The 9,971-nt window shown below is 44.8% G+C and overlaps 1 non-coding gene across 1 annotated transcript; it reads left to right on the forward strand.

Annotated features, from left to right (window-relative positions):
- The first annotated feature begins 9,172 nt into the window (after positions 1-9,172).
- On the forward strand, positions 9,173-9,244 carry trnae-uuc (transfer RNA glutamic acid (anticodon UUC)). The gene has a single exon. It is a non-coding gene; the product is annotated as a tRNA-Glu (tRNA).
- Positions 9,245-9,971: the final 727 nt, after the last annotated feature.

Consider the following 9,971-nt stretch of genomic DNA (forward strand, 5'->3'; position numbering starts at 1 on the left):
GCACAACAAGGGGAGAGAGAGACGCACCGAGCGCACCAACAGCCAGCCAAGGGAGGCGGGTCTTAGCCGAGTCTGTCAATCCATATAGGAAACACAGTGAACGGAGAAGGGGGGGGTGGAGTGGGTGGTAGGGGGGCAAATAATCATTAACTACCCCCTCCCCTTCTGCACACCCCTAACAACTCACTCTGTTGTTGACCAGTGGGCACTACAGCAAATGTGTGTGTGTGTCCACGGACTCCACGCATGCAGGTAGCCCACAAAGACGATGTAAAACTCACAGTGAGTCAACCGAGTCACACAACGAGAACAAAACCACGGGTGGAAATGTGGAAATGTCCTGTTAGTTAGTCACCACCAGTGGATACGAAGAGGAGAAGATATAGCGCGCGTTTGTGTGCGCCATATAGCCTATTTCATACTACATCCCGCTCCAAACTTTAAACCACCAAACACATACACGCTATCTCTCTCTCTGCTTCTGCACGTTATAATATCTATATGCACACACACATACACACACACACTGCGCCAGTCTCCGTCCTCTGCCACTCCGCTGCTGATCCTGCATGTAGTCTGGCTCCAGTCAAGCGCAGCGCTGTCCAAGGTGAGCCGCTGTCGGACCAAGGTCGCCACCTAGCGGACACATTGACGCCTGTTCCGCCTCCAGAATTGGATTAAAGAACAAGCATGAGCATGACCCCACTAACATTACATGGTATTGCACTTTGTGGAATTGACAATGCTGTTTTTTTTTCTGTGTGTGTGATCGGTAGGCGGTTTGTATTGGATTAGTCACTTTGCTATTATTCTAATATTATTATGGGTATTTATTTATGATGAATCTGCACATCTCATCCATCTGTGAGTGCAGGGCGGTTATTTTTGGGAGGGTGAATGATGCTCAGGAATTGATGTTTCTCCTCAGACAAAGCCTGCTTTGTTTGTGTTTGAGAAGAGCCAGCTGTGCCCAGGTTTCGGGCTCTGCCCCCCCCCCTCACCTCCACCACCCCCGGGTGCCCTCCTTCATTCATTCCTCCCACACAGGTCTTCGATTGCCCCCATGAGGGGTGCCCATGGCAGGCAACCTTTTCAATGATCTGCAGAGGGGGATGTCAGTGTGTGGGCAGGTTATAGGGAACTTCTGAACCCTCCATTGACCGACATCCAGGACTGTTACAGTGCTTTTATAAAACCGTGTCTCCCTCAGAGTGGTATGCATGCATGCAGCCTTTTTTTTTACACTTTACACAGACAGTGATTCAGCTGGAAAACATTCACCATGTTGGAAGTGTCCTTGGGCAAATCATTGGATCCTTATCAGCTGCAGGACTGCTGATCTTTTCTTTTTTTCTTTTTTTTCTGAGGGTGGAAAAAGTCAAAACATGATTCCATCACACGACACTCAGGAAGGCATCTCGCTTTTTTTTTTCCTTTCTTTCTTTCTTTTCTAAACGAAGCCTGCGTGCATTTTTTACTGGGCTTACGACAGTTACAGGAAAGTCTCCCTGGCTCTCAGCAGGTGTCTGAATCCATTTCTCTCTCATCTCATTACAGCGTCAAACATACATGAATTGCTTCTTTGTGTGGAAATATAGACTCCAGCCTGTAGCATCCATGTTTGGCACATCCTAAGCTGCTGCAGTTCCCATGCCTTCTCTGCTTCTTCTTCTTCTTCTTCTCTCTCTCTCTCTCTTTTTTTTAGTAGCTGTCACACAAACCTCAGGCTTCCAAGACTTGGCAACAATATATTTATTTCTGCCCATACAAGGAAACATCTAGGAGTTTTCTCATAGGGCCGAGCTCACTGTGAATAGACCTGCCTTTGTCTCAGACTCTTCCACAGACAGAACGTGGCTTTGTGTTTTTGCCACTGTCGATGTCACACAGGGAAGGACAGACAGTAATAGTGCTTTTAAAGTAGAACTGGTCTGAGCGGGCGGCGGCGGCGGCGGTGGAGAACTGAACTGGGAGCAGTGGGATGACTCAGGCGTGTTCAGGGTTTCTGTGTCGTGCCGTCGCGGGGTTGTGGTCTCTCCTGCAGAGCATCTGGTGTTGCACCAAAATTGGCCAAATTACCTACAAACATCGAATGGTTGAAACTACATCCCCCCAGATGAAAGGACTTTCCCCATGACGACCAGCCTGGCAACCTTTAAAAAAAAAAAGAAGAGGAAAAAAACAGAGAGGGAGCTGCTTTTGATCTGCTCCGACCAATGGAGGCAAAGTTTTATGAACGGACCGTGGTGGCGGTCCGGACTCAGGACTCAGGACACGGGGTGTGTGTGTGTGTGTGTGAGTGTGAGTGGGCAGGTTGTGTGTGTGTGTCCTCTTTTTATTAGTGTCACAGTGTTTTTGATTGATTACACTCGCATCACTTCCTTTATCTTCCTGTCAAGACTGCAGCCCTTTTTTCCTGGAGGGGAGTGGGGGGCTGGAGGGGGGGTTGTTAGTGAAGTACCCCTGCTACAACCCCCCCACCCCCCCACCCTCCCATCACCCAAATCCCCTCCCACTACCAGCCCACTCTGCTTTCTCCAGATGGCATCTGCTGCCCACACATCTGCATTGTGTGCCAATCATGCACACCGACTCCAAAGCCTTTGCTTGAGCCGACACACACACACACACACACACACACACACACACACACACACACAAGCTCATTGAAACTTGTGTTATAGACCAATTAATGACATATTGATACATCTGCTATAGATATATCAGCTTTGTTAAACACGCCACAGTCTTCAGTGCGACTGAAATCATCACTTCCTGTTTCCCTGCAGAACTCTGCTGTGATATTTTGTCTCTCTGTGACTCGGTGTGTGTGTGTTTGTTTGTGTGTGTGTGTGTGTGTGTGTGTGTGTGTGTGTGTGTGTGTGTGTGTGTGTGTGTGTGTGTGTGTGTGTGCACCAGAAAAGTGAGAATCATGTCATGTCACGCTGAGCTGCAGCAGGCCGAGAGGAAAAAGGAAAATGAATGAGGATTTTTTTTTTTTTTGCCTTAAAAAATACATCTAGTGCTATCAGATAGTTCTCAGATCAGTTCTCCTGCACAGCACCAGGAGAGACTGGTTGTTATAGTCATGGTGACTGGTCAGGATGTGCTAGTATTTGTGGGGTATTTTTTGAATGGGTAACAATATATCACAGGAGCTTTGAAAAGCAGACTAATAAAAGAAAAAGGAGTACACACTGATGTACTTCATGAGGAACATCTGCATCTGAATATCCAAGAAGAGGAGGTGACTTTGACGGCGTATTAAGGTCATTGTAGGTTTTTTTAAAAAAAACAAGCTGGAACAGAGGGGGAGTGAGAAATTCTGAATTTTCAAGTTGAAATGAAACTCACAAATTAGTTTTTTTTTATCAGTCAAAGAAGTAAACACGTCTCTACTTTCCAGTTGGATAATTGTTATTTTAGCCCCAGAATCACCAGATCATTGTGGCGCCTGTGCTCTTCCAACCTTGCAAAGACCAGTTTCATTCATTTATTTACAAAAACAAAAAACACTTTTTTGCACACAAATTTCTGGCTTTGTAATTTCAGACAATACCCAAATTGTTTTCAATTAAATTTGTGATTTTTGACTTAAAAACTCTGAGTTTTGAACTTGAAATTTTCTCTCCCTCTCCCTCTTTCTTCCAGCTTGTTTTTTTTATTCAAACATAGTGGTCCTAAGAAGACAAGCTTTCAAATGAGTTACATGATTGAGGTTATGCAGTCGTAGGTCCCGTACTTTCCTTTTTACACCTACACACAGAGGGGTTTCACAACGGCCGGTTCCGGTTCCGAACCAGCCGGCGCATTCAGGCCGAAAAAATAACACATACTGAACCAGACCAAACAATTTATAAACTGAAAAAACTGAAGAAGGATTATCAAGACGGCAAAAAAGCTGTTGTGTTAAGTTCCGCCTGAGTAATTCGGAGTAACATCCTCCCACTTTGGCTCCACTTAAACTGGTGTGAACGCGGGCTGGTTCGCCAGAAAGCACCGAGGTTCTGAGACTCAGGAACCAGAACGGAGCCAGAACCAGAACTGTGTCTGCCTGAAAGCGAATACAGTGAGCTGGACATAAATGTGTGATAATAAAAGAAACATACGATGTAAGTAGAGTTCTGATCATGTTTCCTTTCATGTACCTGATACATACCTGTATGATGTTTTACTGTCTCTGTACGTCCAGACGGGCCGTGGCTCAGGTGGTGCAGTGGGTTGTCTGTTGGTGTGTGGGTTGTTGGTTCAATCCCCTGCCACTGGAGCTGCAAAAGCCTGGACAGAGGAGGGTCTCAGGACTGTGGGAACACCTGAAAGAGATGATGTATTTACATGTGGAATTGTTTTTAGAACAGTCACAGAGAGGTTAAACACACCTGCCATCTCTGAGCCTATCAGCTTCTTCATATCTACTGTAGAGGGACATGGTTTCCATCTTTAAACATCCTTACCAGCACATAACAACCAGGCTGACAAGATAAGTATCAATACTCTTCATGAATTAAACATGAAGCCACTGTAAAGTGCTGCAGATAATCTCTATAATCCAGTTTCTACAGAGTTGGTGTCAGGAGCTTTGACTTTCCCATATATATTTTTAACCTTTGATTGATAACAACAGTTATCAATAGAAAATCAACACATACGATCAGTCACAGGGTTTTTTTTTCTGAGTGCTTCACAGACAAATCCAACTCACACTAACCTCGCTCAATCATTCACATCTCCTCAGGAAGTACAGCACACATTTACTGTCAACAAAGCAGAAAAAAAGAAACCCTCCAACCCGCCCCTCCCCGTCCTCTCTGCTGGTCATCTCCCACCTCTGTGACTACAATTTGGGCCATTGTTTCAACTAAAGCCCTTAAAAGTCCCTCCTGCTGGCCTGTGACCCCCCCAGGCTATACACGGGCTCTGCCCACCGCCTTCGGATCCCTCCTGGCCTCACGCGGTGCTCATCGGGCCCCGTCGTCAGGAAAGGCGAGTCCCCGGAGGTCGGAGCGAGTGGGAGTCAGAGGAGGCCGAGGCAGAATGGGAAGAGGAGATCAAAGGAGCAGCAGGAGAGCAGCAGGAGAGCAGCTCTGAACCCGAATGTCAGAGATGAGATAAAAATCCACTGGACTGGAAATATTGCCCACACAAACACACACAATCACACACACACACATAAGCTATATATAGTCAATTGTTTTGTGTTGTTCCAGCGCGGCGGGGACTTAAGTAATTATACGAATTCCTCTGAGGCCATTTTTCAGTCACGTACATTAATTCTGCCAGATCATTTCAGGCCCATATATGATAATAATGTGAATCACTGATGCTTTCCACCTTGTAAATCTGTCATCAGGACATTACCTCAATTAGTTAATTAATTGCATTCCTCTTTGCATCCTTTATTGTCTCCTCTTTTACCACACATCCTGGAGCTTCTATTTCTTGCATTTACTTGCGTTCCACTATTGCACACTCACAGTGCTCCTGAATGCCCGTCCACTGTTTACTCTTTATCTGCTCAGTCCAGCTTTTGGGAAAAAAAAAAAAAAAAAGTCTACGAAACATTACCGTCTGACTTGTATCATGTCTGTGTTTATCTTCCAAACCACTGCTTGACCAGTCACTTTCTCCTTTTCCTGTTTACATTTACATTTGGGGCGGAGGCTGTCATCCAGGGAGAGAGAGAGGAATATACAAACCTGCTCAGGATTCATGATTAATAAGACAACACTATCAGTTCAACTGGGAGTAAACATTTGGTGGCAGTCAGGTCTGCCGCTCTGAGCTCTCCCTGTTTGTACTCAAGAGATAAAGTTGTTGTTTTTCTTCTGTTTTAGCAGTTCTGGTTCGATGTGTTTACTTGTGACATTTCTAAATAAAGTGATGTAGACAGGGCCGCCCGAGCACACGGCCCACAATCGACTGTTCGCTAAGCCCTGTCCGCCTTACTTACTGTAGATACAACTACCAAACACAAACAATGCTTCATACACGTGGGAATCATTTTTTAAACTTCACTCTGAAACAAAAGCAGATGAACATGGATTTTTTGGGGCTGAAATTAAAGTGACAGTATAACTTGCAGTTTTAAAGAGGAACTATGCAGGACTTTAACCTTAACTATGCTACATTTTTACCCTTCATTAAACAGCTTTGGAGTAATTGTGATGGTTAAATAAATGACTTATTGACTTATTACAGGGAGAATGGAGGCTCACTGTCTTCCACCTAGCGTCTCTTGGCTATCTATGTGGCACCGCAACACAAACGCGCCCCATAAACCCGTAATCTCTCGTTCATGACAGATTAAACTACACAAATATACTCATCGTAACATCAAATCAAATACAAATGCACATGCCCGGGAGGAGGGTTAGCAAAACAGCGGAAAAACTGACCGGACTTGCATAGTTCCCCTTTAATTAGCACAGGGTAGCTAACACAACACCTCCTTGACGTGGCTAAATACTGCGTCCAACTTCTCTTTAGCTCTTAATGTGGTAAACTAATTTGTATCAAAATGCTAAACGTGTAAAAGGGTTTTAAATGTATACTTGACAGCTAAATCCATGACATCATGCTAAAAGACGGAGGAGAAGTTACCTCAAGTTTACTCCAAGTATTAGCAATAAAATTAAAATAAAACTTCAATGTCCGCCCCAATGGCTGCTGGAGCGCTAACGTCCCCAAAACAAACAGTAAAACAGAGCCCAAAATAGTTAATTTAAACTCTCGTATACTAACAACATGGCTCCCACACTGTGCTGAATATATTACCACATGGAATATCAACCGTAGTAATGCTTAACTTTTACTGAAGGTAGCTAGTAGGCTACACTAGTTAGCCAGGCATGCTGACTGTTTTAGTTTGTGATTAACACCTTAGGCTACTGTCTGGTCTTGATTTATTTTAGAGACAGTGACTTTTATATGAAGTGTGGCTCTTATAAGTACACAGCGCCTGTGGCATGTGGATAACTTCACAGCTCGTCAGACCTGCTGTGCTTATTTATGGAAGTTCAGCTGTAACGACACCTGATCCCCTTTGAACAGATGCAAAGGTGTGACATGATGACAGGTACAGTGATATATAACTGAATAATAAGTTGTTGTTTTTTAAATTCCTCTGCATCGCTGTGTTAAACTCTGCAACCTCCTCCACCGCGCCGCACCCTGCCCGTACCCCACGCCACGTCGTTGGCTGTTATCTGACCTATTCGTGCCCCTGGCCGCCACCCCAGCTCTTTACCCCCTGACGGCAGCGTGTCAGTCGATAAGTATCGCGGCAGGTCCGGCAGTCCAGCCCAGCAGGCGCGAGCTCTGTCTGCGGCCGGGGAAAAAGCAACTGAGCGGCAAGAGACCCTTTGTGTGGTTTCAGAATTACCCGAGGGTTTTCAAAAGGCGACCGTCGGTGTGCGTACCCCGTTGTTTACCACCCCTCACTTTCCAGTCCTGGGTTGTTGTTCGGGGAAATGCCACTGGTTTGAGACTTCACAGCGGGAGGTGCAGTGTGAGCTCAGTCACTCAGAGAGTCTGTCTAATGCCACGCTGTAACATAACCTCTCTGATCAAGACATATCGAGGTTACATGCCTCTCTCTGCCAAGTCTGATGGGAGTAAATTGAAAGTGCAACCAAAATAAGCATCTTAAGTGAACCTTCATTTCTTAGCCTGTGACTAAGGTGCATGATTTACAAGTTGCTGTGTCTTTGTTTTTATGAGGCGTAAAAAGGTAGCGGAGTTGTATCAAAGTCACAAATTGCTCTTTGTAACCCCATGAAAACCCACTTATCCCACTGTTTTGTTGTAGAAGCATCATTTTTGGTTGTTATGGGGCTGGGTAACGAGCCAGCAAACTCTCATCTGGCTGCCAGATTAGGGGCGGCTGCCGGTAGATGCATTTAGATGTCTGTGGCGGCACAGTCACTCAACGCTTAAAGCATCAACACGAGCCACAAATCAGGTCCAACTCTAGGCAGGCTCAGAATTTTTATGTAAAAGATTACACGCAAAAGACATTTGGCAGCCGCAAAAGGGAATAAGCACTCCGGGAGAGATGATTTAAGGTGTCTCTAAGTTATTTTATGGCGCCGTGTCAGACGCTCTGGAGCTCCTCCTAATCATCATACTTGGGGAAAGACAAGGAGGGTGGAGCAGTGGCAGCAAGTGTAGGTATGTATGTGGAAGATACGGACGCATCATCGGCGGTTTGTGTTTATGTGTACAAGTACAGGATTATCTATGGAATTAAATGTATCATCGTTGCATTAATAAAAGTCACATCTCTTAGTCAGAGATGTAGTTTTAACCGCACAGATACAGACACAAGCGCCACAGCGAAACACAAACTGACACTTGGCTGAACCGTCGAACTTGCGATTTGGTGTTGGTGAGTTTGTTCCAACTGATGTCATCTCTTAATTTAGTGGGAATCGAGAGAAGGCGCAGAAGGTAGTGGGAGTTTAGAAGCACACGACGAGCATTTGGCCCCTCGGCTCTTACTCACACACACAAACCGGTCCAGATGAATGGCTGCGGTGTCTCAGCATCACTACTGTAAACAAATCCAATTGTGGTCAGTTCGCAGCCTGTTTCTTTCATGGCGATGTTGTTTGAAAAACCTAGGAGCTTCCAGTCAAATAGAAGAAACCTCATCTCCTCTTCGTGGTGTGAACGGCCCCCTCTTCCTGTTTTTCAGCCATAAAACAATCTGACTTTACAGCTGAACTGAACCGGTGTCACAGAGAGTAACAGGCAGATGCTGGCGACGGGCCAGAGGACGGATGATATACTGATGTTAAAAAGCAACACGTGGCGTCTTTAACGGGCTGGATCTGCATATTCATACATAAATGCAAATGACTTACATGTGAGGAGTGGGAGGTCTCACCTCATCAGGTGAGAGTGCAGTTACAGTAAATGCAACACGAAGAAGCAGCACGACAGATAGGAAGGTTTTCTTCAGTCTGCCTTTGTTTTCTAATGTTGGGTTTTATTTTATTTACGTATGTTAAACTTCAACAAGGTCAAAATTGTGAGGGATCTATCTGACTAACAGGTTTATGATGTGTGTGGTTGGATTTAGTGACATATATACATACAAAAAGGTTGGATTAACGCTTCATACATCCAAGATATCATTCAAGACATCCTGATTGGTCTTGTCGAGTATCACTCCCATATGGTCTAGCGGTTAGGATTCCTGGTTTTCACCCAGGCGGCCCGGGTTCAACTCCCGGTATGGGAACTTCCTCTTTGATTGATCTTCTGCAGGGGATTAATAAAGTGTCCCGATTGTGATTTAGATAAACAAACATACAGTAACACACTATTTCAGCTCCACATTTGCCTGAGTTACATTTGTATTTATTGAATACGTACATCATTGAGTCTCCGTAGTGAGCTTTAACTCCTGATCAATGCATGCTGGGATGTCGATATTAAAAACTTCATTCAAAAACTATTGTTTATGTGTTAAATTTTTCAAAATTATAAAGTTAATGAATGAGTTGATTCCTCTTTGCTGATGAGATACATCCATCAGAACACACAGGTCATCTTTGTCCTGGTCAACAGTAGAGTCGGTTCAGGGCACAGTGAACACACTTACAAGATGTATTTCCCACCGTGTCTGTATTTTAATGCAACAAAATCAAAGTACCAAGCCAAAGGAGTATCACACATCGCAATCTGGGGAATCTTCCAGGGTTCGGAGAGAACAGCCTCTCACACACCTCTGCTGTAAATAGCTTTGCACAGTGCAGAGCTGCAGACGAGCGACAGGGCTGTTGTGTTTGATAAGTCGATTCCCTGGAAGGAAGGAAAGAACCGATCATCTGATCAGTCCTGGTGCCAATATTGACTTTAATTAAGCAGATTGGGAATCAGCCAGTGTGATCGATGTAATTAACTATCTGTTGCTTTCATTCAGTAATGATGACGGGGCTGCTCGCATCAAAAAATAATCCAAATGA

Source organism: Trachurus japonicus, chromosome 13 (genome assembly GCF_045865225.1).
Source record: "Trachurus japonicus isolate A0001 chromosome 13, Traja_1.0".
Classification (NCBI taxonomy): domain Eukaryota; kingdom Metazoa; phylum Chordata; class Actinopteri; order Carangiformes; family Carangidae; genus Trachurus; species Trachurus japonicus.